The sequence below is a fragment of the Falco biarmicus genome, chromosome 13, assembly GCF_023638135.1.
Source record: "Falco biarmicus isolate bFalBia1 chromosome 13, bFalBia1.pri, whole genome shotgun sequence".
Lineage (NCBI taxonomy): Eukaryota > Metazoa > Chordata > Aves > Falconiformes > Falconidae > Falco > Falco biarmicus.
The window spans coordinates 24,418,760-24,433,700 of NC_079300.1; the positions used below are offsets into that span (position 1 = coordinate 24,418,760).

The 14,941-nt window shown below is 45.5% G+C and overlaps 1 protein-coding gene across 2 annotated transcripts in view; it reads left to right on the forward strand.

The window, feature by feature from the left end:
* LOC130158311 (glypican-5-like) overlaps positions 1 to 14,941 on the forward strand; it is a 391,572-nt gene that overhangs the window by 329,422 nt on the left and 47,209 nt on the right. The window lies entirely within an intron of this gene.

Below are 14,941 nucleotides of genomic sequence, written 5' to 3' on the forward strand. Positions count from 1 at the left end.
TGGTGGTGTACAGCTCCCAGTACTGTTGCTAGAGCTGCTGTCTAGCTGCTTGTGTGGCAGGGTGCCCCTGAATGGGTATTCTTGTTCTGTAGGACTAGATAACCAGTCTTCTCCTCCTCATAGCTCTTCCAGGTTTGGTGCAGGTACAAAATCAGGTGTTTCCTCATCGCACCTTCTCGCTCCCAGGAAAGAGCAAAGGTCCAGCAGCTGTGCAGGTACCCATGGGGCTCCCAGCACACCTAGCAAAGGCTGCCCCCGCTCCTAGCCGTTTCCAGGGGTTAGGAAGCAGGAGGCCTTGAAACCTTGTGAGCACCAGAAGTGCCCTGCAGGTGTCTGACACAGTCCCTCGTTAGGAAGCAGGAGGCCTTGAAACCTTGTGAGCACCAGAAGTGCCCTGCAGGTGTCTGACACAGTCCCTCGTGGTCCTGAGAGCACGGGCCAGGCTCTGTGCTGGTGTCAGGCGGGGTAGCTGAAGGCTGGGCGGTTTGCACAGCTTGCTCAGGGGCCCCAGGCAAATCAGCGCTATGGAAGGAAGCACATCTGTGGGCTGCTCCCTCATCTAGTGCTGAGCTTGTTGCAGAGAACAAGTGCTTCATTTGATTTCTCTAAATACCTCATTGCCTCTAATGATAAATGCCTTTACGCAGCAGTTTCCCCAGTCCCGGACCAAGCTGCGTGCAGCTGTTGTGTTTCCTGTTTATGCTCAGTCACCGAATTAGTCACCTCCACAGGCTTTTTTTTTCTTTCTTTTTTTTCTCTGAACAGTTTCGCTGTTGCTTTTTTAACCAGCTTCCTAACGTTTCTGTGATTGTAGGGGAAGGATTTATTAGACGTTAGTCCATCAAGGCTTACGTGTATCTGCTCGGGTTGGCGGTGGGCTTGGTGCTGTGCAGTTGTCGAGCAGACTGGCTCCTGCTTGCTCCCATCTGCAGTAAGGGCTGGGGTGCTCACCTCAAACCCTGCTGCTCCTTTTCCTCCCTTCTTCAAATGCTGTGCAAGCAAAAGACCCACGGGTGAAAAGGCTGGATATTCTACCCCTGTGCATGCTGTCCTTTTGGTGAGTCAGGACTTTGAAAATACTAACAAGTATAATAAATGGTGAGGAGGTGTCACGACAGGAGAGGATGGCAGTGTTCCCATGATACATTGAGTTCCTCTCTTTGGCAAAGCTGTGTTGCTGGTTTGGCGGGGGGGGGGGGGGGGGGGGGGGGGGGGGGTTGGTTGGTGCTGCTTTTATTTTCCTGAGTGCATTAGAATACACCATTTATTTTTCTAGGTTAGTGGGTAAGATCCTATGCAAATTGTTCCTGAAAACATACTTGCTTTCCTTGTTCAGGAACAGCATGCCTTTTCATGTCTATATTTAGCCTTCTCATAAGTGTGGACGGTTCCTAAAAACCAGTGTCTTTCCCTTTGCACAGCCAAGTGTGCCAGAAACCAGTCCAGAGAAAGCAGTTTCATTTACCACAGCATTTCTCTAGCCTTTCTATTTTTGGAGGTGTTTTCAAAGGCAAATGCACAGAAAGCAGCAGCTGTTTCAGTCATACACATTAAAATCAGGTTCCCTAATGTTAGCTGAGGAATGAATTTTACAACACATCACTTTTACTGTCATACCTGAAATGAGTGATTTAACTGATGACTATAATTTAAATCAAAATATTGCAGGCTTTGTTCAGGAAAAAAGAAGTGGGTGAGATTTAAATGAGAAATAAATCTGGATTGAAGCTCTAGACTTTGTTTTCTGATGCTAATTTTCAAAATAATGAACATACTTCATCTTGTTATACACGTTGCACAACATCAGTCCCCCGAGGCACGGTCCGTTGTGCCGGTGTCGCTTGGCTAGTCCTGGCAGGGCTGCCACTTCGTCATCTCCCAGCGCTAACGGGCGCCTCGCCAGCGCGGGTGTCTGTGTGAATGCCACCCGCCGCCAACGGGCATGTAATTAAACAGCCCTTTTCCCAGGTGAATAATACCTGGGTGGTTACGAAAAGAGACTGGCACAGAGGAGAGATCGACTAAGAGGGCTGAGGATGGCTGGTAAGGCAGGGAGCGTTCCGTGTGTGAATTACAGCTGCCCGGAAAAACAGTGGGGGCAAGGGGTGCTGCTCTGCAGGGCACTCCTGTGAGAGGGGGCAGCCTGGAGGGATGGCTCCTGACCTGAGGAAGGGGTCACCTTCTCGTGCCCGCCAGCATTTCCCTGGTTGGGCCCGCGCTGTGCCGGCAGCAGGCGTGGGTCTGGCAGAGCTCTGCACGGCTGCCCACTGCTTCACCTTAGACTGACACACCTGGTTGTTTCACCGTCTGTTGCCGTGAGTGGAAAGCTACCCAGGCCTCCCACCGACAAGGCGTACAAAAGCACGAGGAACACCCCAAGCCCCATCCGTACACGTAACCTTGAATTCTGAGAACTAACCTGAAACTACATTCCACAATGAGTTACCTGCGGCCGTGTTGCACTAACTTCTGTTTAATGGGCTGGAATAAATAGCGTGTCAGCGAACGGTTGTGTAACTCATCCGTCATACCGTATTTATCCTGAATCGGAGGGCATTTTTGAAAGAATGTCGTATCACGTCAAACTTGTGGCAGGCTGCATGGCTTTGAGTGAAGCTGAAAGACCCCAGGGCTGGTGCGTGGCATGGCCGCAGGCTGCAGCGTGCCGCCCGCAGCGGTAACGCAGGGAGGGTGAAAATCACGTGCGTGTGAAAGCCACGGATCAGACCTGCTTTTTCTTTTCCTGCTGCCATATTCCTCCCGCGTTTTCTCATGATGTATCAAGAAGCCACCTTGGTTTTTATAGGCTTCGGAGTTTTGGGATGGGGTTTTTTCCTTACGTGTACATTTGATGGTAGTTAGAGAAAATGAGGATTTCATTAATCATTGACATCTGTGTTTTTACAAGATGGGACACTATTTTAGTCTCTGTTTCTAGGACTGCTCATGCTGACAAATGAGGCTGAACTTCCCTGAATTCTTCCAGAGGGAAGGGCCCAAGTGTCCTAAAGGTTTTAGGTAACTTAGGGCTTTTCTGTGTACAAAAATGAACCAGATCCTTGCAGCTGAGTTATGTGGATACCCTGTTCCTGAACAGAAGGGAACTTCTCCTGAATAACTGCTTTTTCCAATAGCACATCCTTTGGGGGAGTTTTTCTGGCACAGCTGTCAGAGGATCCTGCAGTTATCAGGTTGGTGGTTGTAGCTGAGCTCCCCCATGGGTCTTGTGTCACCTCTGAGCCGGAGCAGGTCTGGTTCTGAGAGGCAATAGGGAATTTTGAGGAATCCACAGGCAATCTTATTTTTGTACACTTAAGCCTGACTTGGTAGCCTTAGTGGTGACAGATTATTATGTGTAGATACACACTAGCCCATCCATCTGTTAATTATCTTTCTTGATCCACCATTTTGGTGGAAGATTTTTCTCAGTCACATGTAAGTTATGTTTATGCTGGAAGGGAGCAGGTGATATAAATTGCTGCAGCACTTAGTTCTTTGTTTAGAAGAAAAGAATGGGTTTCTGTTGTCTTAAGTGCCTTTTCATTTTAATGTGATGTAAGTTGAATTGTGAATAGGTTTTCAGGAAGAAAAAAACAGGACTCAGTCTGAGGTTTCCAGGCTTTGCCTGGAAAACATAAATATCTTTTCTCCTGAGAAAGAAACAAAAATCAGGGTTTTGTGGAAACAGGTACAAAATTGTCCCAGCTGGTTGTTGCCCTGCAATTAGTCTGGTGTCTGGATTCCAGTCCTTTTCATGTGCCTAAGCATGTGAATTTGCAGCTTCGTTCCAGGAGGTGCCATCCCGGTTGCATATGCTGTTCACTGACTCTTGACGTGCAAAAGTAATGAATGAGAAAAAATATTTCAGTAATGATTTAGGGGTGATAGAGAGGGGATGAAAAAGTGCTAAGGCTCATCTTTTCCCAGCTATGAAGTTTAATTGTAGTCGTTACTCCCTTCTGGCTCCATCCCAGATGCTATCCTAACATAAAAAGGAGGAAGAGGAAGAAGAGAAGGAGCTAGTTGGGACAGGTAGGTGGGAGAGAGGGGCCGAACAGGGCTCACGTTGTACCTTATATTGTAGGTCTTAGGCACCCAATTCCCTGCTTGATATGTATGGAGAAAAAGAAGGCCAATCTGTTGGGATATAAGAGGGATAGACTTCTGTGAAGTGAGTAACCTGTGTGTAAGGTTGCCTGGGGACTCACTGAATGGAAAGCAAGCAGGTCCCATACTTACTTGGGACAGCTGCGAGTATGATGTGTAAGGGTGAAGTACGGAGGGCAGTATGAATCTTCTTTTCCAAACTGAAGGTTTTTATATTTCAGTGAAGAAAACACATCATCAAAATAAGCTGAAGATTACCTTAAACTAGTAGGAAGAGGTGAATCTCTATGCAGCTTTAAATGCGCCCCAGTCAAAAGTGCCTCTGGGTACCCTGAGCTCTGGAGAATATCATTAAAAATGAAAGTAAGCTAGATCATCACTTGAAAAGAAAATTCAGCAGTGACACAAAGCCTTCATAATTTCAAGTATGAAGTATCCTCTGGGAGAACAGTATCTGAGGGATCCCAAAAGATCAACAAGGCTTTCATGGGCTTTGGGCTTTGTTTTTTTTTTTTTTTTTTTAAAGCAAGCTGTATGCCTCATCCTTACTCTGTAACCCTGGGGTGATTAGAGAGTTCCTATGAAGTATCAAACTGCTATACTCTGGTGATAGAAAAGATGTGAATAACCATATCTTAGAAGAAACATTTGAGCTTTTCCAAAAAAATCCCACCAAAGCCAAAAAAAGGATGGTAAGGACAAATCTGCCAGAGAGGTAACTGTGCAAGTAAGAATTTTATCACCTGTGTTAGAAGCTGGATCCTATGTTCCTTAAAAAAAAATTTAAAAAATGAATTAAAAAGTATGTTTAATCACTCCCTGGAAATGAGATCCCTGCTGTAACAATTAATTCATAAAGCTGCCAAAGACTTCCAGGCCTGTGGGAGTCAGGCTGGCATCCGTGATTAATGCTAACTGCAGGTGTGTGCCTGGGTTTCTGAAGAGCCAGCCGTAGGGGAGGCATCAGAAATTACTTAACCCTGCCCAAGTGGGCTTTGTCAAGGGACCCCCTACGAACAGATAGCAAGAGGGAAATTGTAATTTTACAGCAATTCAACAGGTAATGTCGAACACCTCTTGGGGCGCTTTTTGCTTCAGCAGTGGAAAAGTATTAGATATGATTGAAGGGCACTCTCCACGTTACAGATCTGAAGTGACTCAGAGAAGTCATTCAGTGTGGCGACGCAGAAGGAGTGACCCACAGTTTCCGTGCTTGATTGTCCTGGCTAGCTGCAGCTGGGGGGGTGGGTGGGAACAGAAGAGCTAATCATCTGCCCTTGTCCTCTCTTTGCAAGCCTTCACTGGAAGATCCAATAATATCGGGAAGTTGAGGAGGTAAATCAGCTGTGCTCAGTAACCTGGGCTTTGGTTGAGACCCAGCTGGAAGCCTGGCAGGGCTGAGATCAATAACGTGTGTGCAGAGCTTGGCTCGAGGAGTTCAGTTCTCCCACCAGGAAAAACGGAGCGCAGGCAAAGGGGGTAGAGTCATGGTTATCACCTCGTTAGGAGGGAAACAGCAATTCAGTTTAATGAGGGAAGGAGGCAGTTTCTGATGCAACTGGAGTGTAACTAGACTAAGGGTAAGGTTGTTTGGGTTGAGGGTTTTTTTGTGACTTTTATAAACATGTACCTGTGCTGTCTGTCTCAGACGTTTTGGGGTTTTTTTGTCTTAATGTGGATTATGGTCATTTTAGATTAAATGGATAAAATAAGCTATTTTTTATTTGGTATGGCAAATCTATAAACTGTTTTTTTTGTTAGTGTAAGAAGTTTAGCACGCACCCCAACTCCCCAGCGCATACATACCATGGTATCCAAAGGATAACACCAGAGTGGGTTGCCATTTGAGCTGCACAGACCATGTCGCGTGCTGGTACCACTGGAGTAGGGGGAGAAGAAATATCATGTAGTTACTGCTGGTGACTCTGAAGTCTCCTTGGTATGTGGGATGGTGCTGGGTGACATGTGCCAGCCCCCGGGCTCCCAGGGAGTGTGTCACAGTTAGGTACCTGCTGCCTACCAAAAATGTCACTCTGCACTGAGCTGCATCAGCGGATGGCAGCATTATTCTGAGCAGTTTAGCCCTTGGTGCTACACGTGATGCTCTTTGGTAACACAACAATGACAAGCAAAAGCCAGATTTGCGAATCCGCTGGGGAGCAGCAGCAGGGAGGCTCCTGTTTGCTGCAGTATGGCCCCCGGCTGGCAAGGCCATACTTACATACATACATACATACATACATACATACATGCATACATACCGGGGAAGGAAGCATGAGTCCTGTACGTAGCGCTTCTGCTGAGCATTTCCATCCTGGAAGACCAGCGGTGTACGGTTTGATTTCCAGGGTCTGTGTGGGGAAATGGCAACGTCAGAGGAACATCGCGCCGCGAGGCGTCCTGCAGCACCGTGTCCCCACCTGGCCCCTTCTGTTGAGCAGAATGGTTCCTGGCTTTTTTAGAGGGGAGGCTGTGTGGGGCTTTGAAGGGAAACTATAGGGAATGGCCCTCTGTAGGGGGTGGTGGGAATTTCTCTCTCCTGTTCCCAAAAAGCAGAAGGGACTGGATTTACTCCATTGACTTCAATGGCATGACACGCCTTGCCAGAAGAGCAGCTTGCCTTTGGGAGAGGAGGGTGAGGAGTCAGCTGGTCTGGCCAGGGAGCCTGGTACGGGGGTGCCCTGTGGAGCAGGGGGAGACCATCAAATTGAAACCTTGAGGGAGGCCAGAAAAATGAGAGAAGCATGGCCAGAGCTTGCAAAGAGCAGCACAGTCACAAAATTGTCTGAAAACGTTGCTAGGCATCAAGAAGTGCAAGCCCCAGAGGGGTGCTGGAAGGGATGCCAGGCATTTTAGGTCTGAGTTTTGATTTTGACACAGTGGCCAGCATCCCCACCCCCGTTGTGACCCTCCCTTTCTACCCAAAGGCTTTAATTCACTGTATTCTGCTTGACTAATAAAAGATGTCATCTTGGGGCACCCAAGACACCGGCAGGCTGTGCAGCTCCCCAGGGGGATGAAGGCTTTTTGGAGTCTTGGGGTGTTCCTGGACTGTCTGCGGAGGGAGCAGCAGCGGACTGAAGGTGGGCACCTGAGGGTGCCAGGCAAGGTCCCCACCGGTCTGTGACCCCTGTAAGGTCTGGCAAGGCTTGGCACCGTCATTTGCGTAGTCAGGTACTTCATATGAGATTAGTTTTCTTTAATTCAAATGCTAAGGAATTTGAGAAATCATCTAGCATTCCAAAGGTTGATACCCATCTGGGTTTATGCTGGCATAAAACAAGATTATATGTAGTTTTGTGTTTGATACATGTTTCAAATGTACTGTGATAATGGAGCACTGTCCTCTTCAGCTGGTATAACCTGGAGAGAGTCGGAGAGTTTATAATGAAATCTTAGGAATGCTCAGTTTTGGTAAACTTTTCTTAAAGCATCAGCAAAGGGAGGAGGCTGATCTTTAATGAAGCTCTTTGTGTGCCTCTGAATTCATGACAGCTAAAACAATTTCGTTAGCTCACAGATTAGATTAGAATTGTAAAAATGGAATAAAATGCCATCTAGGTAAATGATCCGCTACCACAGGTGTTGAAAAACAATCCCGAGTAGCAATGGTCTAGGCATCAAATAATTAAATTACGATGACAGATGATAGTTTAATAACGTGATTGTTATGAGACTTCTTGGTAGGCTTGCAGTCTTCAGCACTTCTAAGAGCATTGGCTGGCACGTTCAGAGGGAGGCGGTGCAGAGGGTTTGAAATGAGATTTCCGTCTGATGACTTTCAATTTCGCAGGGAGAACCGCATCATTTTCTTCCTGTAGTATACTGCATAAAGCTGTGTTGTCTGTCTGTACATGTTAGGCAGCTTCTTCATATTATACAGCCTTGTTGGGTTTCAAATGCAGTTTTTTCAAGGGCTGTAAAACAACTAGCTTTATCTCACCTTTGTTCAGTTTTTTAATAGATGTAAAAGGCCTGTGCATAACAATCAAGAACCAATCCTTTAAGTACTGACCACATTCAAATCTGATTCGCAGTATCTGTGAAAACCGGCAGATTGATGCAGACTGATGAAAAGAAATCCCATGAAATCAGAGGAAGAGATGCATTTGTTACAGCCTCTGCAGCGCAGCGTTCTCACGGGGTATCACCAGCAAACCTTCCCTCTGAACTAGGGGATCTGGCATTAAAGAAGAGGAAAAAAGTGGTTGTTGGCCTTCAGGCAGACAGGAGTATTTTTCTCTCCCTTTAGAGGTAGCTGGGTTTAAAGTACCAGTCTATTTGCTAGAGGCACTGCAGGACCAGCCGGCAGCAGTACACATTAGCTATTTTGATACCTGGGCCAACGCGTGTGATCAGATCAGAGGCGAAAGGTGCTCCGACGCCAGTGTGCTGTTGACCTCATTCGAGTGTTCCCTGTTTTTCCTGAGCTGGTTCACAGAGGACAGGTGACAGGGCAAAAGGCAGAAACTTGCTCTCACAATGCAACCCTGACCCCATAATGATTTTTTTCCCCCCTTGGGGAAAAAAACATGCTTTAAAAAAACGACGACAAAAACCCAAACAAAAGCCTGTTTATTTTGGAGTCTCATATATTTTCTTCCTTTTTGTATTTATGAAGTAGCACATGTTCTGACAGAAGCAGGCTTACCCGAGCAGCAGTGCAGATGGACGAGTGGGGAGGCAGCTCTAGGAGGTCAGTCTGCTTGCACGAGGCTAGCACAGTCGCTGCACTTGCAGCATCTCAGGAAATAAATCACTTGCTAAAGAGCCAGTTCGGTTTTAGAAGCCCGTTGTTTCCCATCAGAATGCAAACTGGGAAAGGACAGGTTGCAGCAGAGGCAGCTTTACTGCTGTAAATTAAACGTAAGAGCGGTTTGGGGGTCGCAGTTGCTATCCTGTCCAATCAGTGGAAGATGGGAATGAGTTAGATATGTCACAGAAAGTGTAAGTCATGCTAGAATATGGCTTCGCTGCCAAGCTTTGCTTTCACAGGAGAATTTATTTAGATTGTCCTGTTGCCTTGCTTGATCCGAATTTAGTAGGCATAACTGTACAACCTTGAGCATAAAGGCAAATGTTGCAACTAGGGGAAATCCTCTCTATTAGATGGCAGAATAATTATTGGTGATTTTCATGAGCTATATTGATTTGAATGTAGAGCTTATTAGCTGGTATCTCTAACACACTGTAGTGTTAAATTCATCAATACAGGTCTCATAACTGCTGATATGTAACAGCAGGTGCTGCTGAATCGTTATAACTTCTATTTAGTGAATCAGTTGCCATCACTGTTAATGTTTAATTTGTAAGTTAGTGCATCACCCAGCAGTATAAGAGGAATGAGGCTGCAAACACATTTTCAGTAAATATGATATAAATACCGTGACTCCTGCTATTCAGTACCTCCCATATGTTAGCTGTTGATAACTATGATTTTGCTATAAATATAGCATTGTACCCTGACCTTTAAAAGGATGAGATGAAAAATTGCAAAATTTACCGTGATAAATATCTTCTGAAAGAAAGTGAAAAGGATCTGAATTTAGGATTGAGCAAGGGGAAAGGTTATTAAAGATAAGTATGTGCCTCTCTTAATGAGTTCTTAGGACTTGACCTGGGTTAAACAGGAAATTCTGATCTTGAGCATGCATTTGTTCAGTAGTGATATTTCTCCTGACATGAGCAAAAATGTCAAGTCTTGATTTAGCTGTGTTTGGATGGCATTCCAAGAGCTCCCAAGTATACAGTAGTCTTCTCGTCCCAAGGAAAGACTGTAAAACCCTGTGAAGGTACCTGGTCTGGCACATACCTGCTGAGCTCAGGTGCCATGGGAACATACCCCAAGCAGCACCCTGGCTGCGCATGTCACCCCCCAGGGGGCTTGGCTAGTTGGTGAAGCCTGTTCTCCTGTGATGAGAGGATTGCCACCACCCCTGCCAGCTGTTTTGCAGCCAACTCTGGTATCTTTACGTGATCTGCCATCAGGCTCCTAAATTGTGGAGGAGATAAATTTTGTGTGCCCAGGTGCTAAGAGGTGGTGGTACCCGAATGACCGGCCAGTCTGTCCCCAGGACAAATTCTGCCCTCTTGCACAACAGCCTTTCTCTGTTTTGTGCCCTGACGTGCACGTGACAGATGTCCATCATCTGCCTTATTGCCCGATCTGGCTATCTGCACATCCCCGCGCTCAGTGTGAAGCACAGAGGCTGTGTCCTCGGGGCTCTCGGGAGGGAGGACTGCAGGGGGAGACCTTGGTCCAAGGGAACTTTAGTGGCAAACCGCCCCCACGCTGTAAGCACCCCAGTCCCAGAGGGTTCACGCCACCACATATCCCATTTAACTCTCAATCAATGATAATTACGCAGCTAGCCTGACTTCAGAGGGACCACTGGTATTTTTGAGTCTGCAACAACACAATCCATCTTGAAGCATGTTTTAAGATGGTTGTGGCCGTCTCTTCATAACAAGGCTCTCAGTACTGCTGGAATCAGTGGCTCTAAATGACTGAGCAGTTAATGAAGGGTCACAAACTGCTGAAAGTCAGAAAATTACATTCCACAGAAAGGCCTTTTGTAAACACTGCCTCAAGTGCTCACAGCTTAGTCAAAAAATCCTGAGGGATTCTTTCTTCTGTGTTGGAAAAGGCACTTCAAGTGGTTTCTCTAAAGTTTTTGATCATTGAAAGGTTAGAAATTTTCAAGATGACACCCAGGTAAATGGGAAACTCCCCCCGGTATGGCCAGAGTTTTCCTCATTCAGAATGGTGGTCATCTTCTGACCTGGGTAAAGAAGACAGCACAGCCTCTGCTGCTGAGATGGAGGAAACAGTGTGAAGCTGGGACAGTGAGCAGGAGTAGCATTCCCAGAGTAATGACCCCCCCTTCTGCACGGGGCACTTGCCTGCCCACTCCCTGCAGTGTCGGGGTGCCCACCTGGTGGCCCCTTTCCAGCACAGGGGCCCTGCTTTTGGGTGGCTGGCTGCCTGGTGTGGTGCTGGGTGGTTTTGGGGGTGTGGGGTTAAATTCTAGTTTAACTAGAATTCAGTTTTCAGGGAGAGATCAAGGGCTTCCAGATCTCCTTCTCAGGTCCAAAATAACTGCCTCATCATTGCTATCAACTTTTCTGTATTTAAGAGGGTCTGAAGTTTCAGTAAGCTGTTTTACTTAGGCACTGCCCAGCTTTGGAGCTTTCCACACAGGGAGGAGCATATCCATTAGTCTTTTGTACAATTTTACTGTAATTGCTGTCATCCTGAACTCTCTCCCCTACCACCCATGACGAACCTCCCCAGCGTTTGTTTTTCTCCCAAGTGCAATAAATGGCATGGAAAATAGTCCAGAGTATCTAGATATTTTATTACTAGTTATTTGCAAGTAGCGTCAACTTAAACCAGAGAAGGTTGTTTATGGTCTTTTTGTTGGTATTAGGGGGGGGTTTATGCTTACATATAAGAGAAACCATATATTTGCTGGAATACCTGGCTCCTGAGTACACATCATCTTTGCAGTTATCTGTTTGGTTACAGCCAGAGGCGAAAGATGCTTCAGCCTTGCTGTTCTTAGTGTCGTGCCACACGAGACTCTAGCTGCTTCTCTTGGGCTGACGGTTTCCTAAGGATATACAACTCTTTTCTGCTAAGCCTTTGATGCGTAGTGAAATCATCTTGTCTGCATGATTCGTCATTTTCTCCTGATCATAAACCCTCACGGAAAGGAAACTCTTTTAGTAGTGAGCCCCGCACCAGGCTGGGGTGTATGCTGTCCCATTTGGATTGAGACACCCCAGTTAAAGTCATCTTTGCTTCCCTTCAAGAGGGGGGTCTCTCGGTGTGCCTGGTAATAGAGGAATGCCAACCCGGCACCCCATCGCCCGTGAGGGGGGGTGACATTTGGTTCATTCCAAAGAAATCCACTTATCTTGCTTTGATTTCCAGTCTCTGTCCCTCACAGCTGCTTCTCCCAGAGAACTATTGCAACAAATACTAATAAAATACTGCTGTCATTTTGCAAATGAGCTATTTGCGGTGCCTAATGTCACAGCATTTTACCAAGATTAAACAGTACTTGATTGGAATTAAAAATACCTTCCCCAGGTTAAGATCTTACCATTGAAGAGTCAAAAAAAATGCTGAATTGTCTGATTCAGATGGATTCAGTTAAAAATACCTCCTTTCCAGTGTGCCTTCTGATATGTAAGCCTGCTGATATAACTCCATGGAATTCAGCTGGGGTGGGGGAGTGGAAATCTCCCGTTTCGTTTGCTGCTTTTTCTGCCCTCAGGCAAAATTCACAACATACAATATGGAAATGCTGGTTCCAGTGACATGTTTTATACCACTATCCAATCTGGATACGATTTTAATATAAGCATCACATTAGCAAGTGTTTCATCTCCCTAAAATATCTCCTTAGTTTTTTAAATGTGGTTCCTTAAAGCTTTCACGACAGTTCAAGTATGTATTATTTCTTCCTTTCCCCGTTCTTTCCACCTCCTGCCATCCTCAGCAGCTTGGCAACGTTTCCTTGGCCCTTTGGTGACCGAACTTTCTCTCATTGGGATGAAATTATAGCTCAGTCTGTTTTCTTCCAATCCACAGGAGGCAGGAAGAAACCTCACATATCATGACTAAGTGACATTTAGCACATTGAGTATAATCAGTTTCAGCTCTTTTTGAGCAGGCACTGGTAGATTTAAGAAGTCAACACAGTAGGAAGTGTCTTACCCACAACAATCTGCCTACTCACAGAAACAGCGAGTTGGACTTTATTTAATCTATAGCTCCTTTAAAGTGACAGTGTTGGTAAATGGGATGCTTGTTTGCATCCCTGTTTCTGGAAAGTCTCTTGCTGGTTCTGCTCCATAGCGCCGTGGATCCGGGCAGCCAGGATCGCAGGGATAATGTTATTACTGGCAACTTGTGCATCTCCAAGGAACTCTCGTGGGTTGTTCTTTCAGGAGACCCTTAACAATTCCTCCTGCACCCTGGAGGCACCGATCAATACCTGACTTTCTCTTGCTGGTGTCATCAGCACAGGATATTGGCAGCATCTCTTGCAGCAGGTGCTCATTAAGAAAACACAAGCTTCCCCGGCTCAGACCTCATTCACACAGCATTTTGTGGTCTGCATAACTCCTTGTGCTTAACATTTTCCAGGAGAGCAAATGAGATCGTAGAACCAGGGAAATGTGCTTGTGTAATTTCACCCCAGAGACCCGGCTATCGGCTAACCCCAGGTCCTGTGATCGAGACGTGTTTATGATTTATTGTTCACATGCTTGTGTGTGCATGGCCTTTTTCAGAAGTGAAAGGTACAACAGGAAATCCAGTGAAGCTGTTCTGAGGGTGCAACATGGGGAAGTACAAGATAATAGATGAGGAGGATGGATCAGGAGAGGTTCAAGACACGGTTGAGAGGAGGAAAGGAAGGCAACGCGATCAAAATCTTATTGTTTCACTATTCCCATAGCAGTCGCATCCCCAAACAAGTCAGGCCACATACTACTCTTTTATTATACTAGGTTCAGACAACAGAGAACTGAGGAAATCTTACAATGCCAACTCGTGCAGTTAGAGATTGAACAGTTAAAGGAGTGGGAGAGAGACCTCTTCAAGCTGCACATTGAATTGCGGAGGGGTAGCCCAGCGTACTCCCATGGGGCAGCAAATGCAGATGATAAAGGTTCACTACTGGCAGTAATGAGAAAGAGCAGAAGGCACATGAGAAGGCAGAAACAAGCGATGAGAGGCAGGAGTATTTCCTTCAGCATGCATCACTGTAGCCATTTACAATGTGTGTGTTACAATGTACAGTACAAAATGTGCAGTAATATTTTTCATGACTCATATTGCTTTCAGTGACAGTTCCTTTGGTGCTGGGAATTGGCCTATCTCTGTGGGTCTGTATGCTTAAGGTTGGAATAAAAAAATACAAGCTTTAAGTCAGATATACTCTGCTTTATTTGGCCCCTCCTTCAAGCAGCTGCCATGTTTCTACTCTTGTTTTAAGGCTGATGAAGTAGTGAGCTGCAGTCAATTTAAAATGCTGATCAAGATGATCAATGATTAACATGTTCAAACACGTTTACAAGGTCACGCTTGTTCCATTAAAGTGTGTTTTCTTTGAATGAGATGGGTGATCTGGATTCATCCGTACAGCCACCCTTTTTTCTTCTTCATTTACCTACATTACCCACAGGTTTTAATAGCAGTAATAATTTATTTGCATCTGGAGCGTGGGTGAAAGTGTTGAAAAATACAGGGAGACTAGCAACAATTCATTAGGAAACCCCATTAGAAACATCTTTTAATGATTCTCCCTTTGGCAAGCTAACACTTTAATTTTTTTCAGTTGACTTGTTATTAATGTGTTTTTAACCAGAGTATTATGCTGCACTAAATCAACCCCCATATGAAAACTTAAACTTTTCACAATGATGAAATGATCGTTATCAATCAAACATAGTCTTGTTGTGGAGCGAAACCAGGGGATTTCCTTTGCTTTTTGTTTTGTTTTTGACAGGCTCTATTTTCCGTAAAAGTATTAACTGGCGTTAATTGTACTTTCTTTAGAAAGCTTCATCATGTGCATCCCTTGCAGTCTTGCAGGTTGTTTGCAGCATAAAAGTACGGCTTGTCCTTATGGTCTAATTTGGTGCCTAAGATCTAACACTGTGCTGTGCTGTAAGAAGGATGTGCTACATAGATTATTACTGTCAAAGCAAGTCTGTCTTTTGCTGTGGAAAATATGAATGTTTCATCTTATCTCCCACATTCTTCCACAGGAAGAAAGAGATCCCTCACTGAAACTCAGTGTATGGTTTCTGGTTTTCC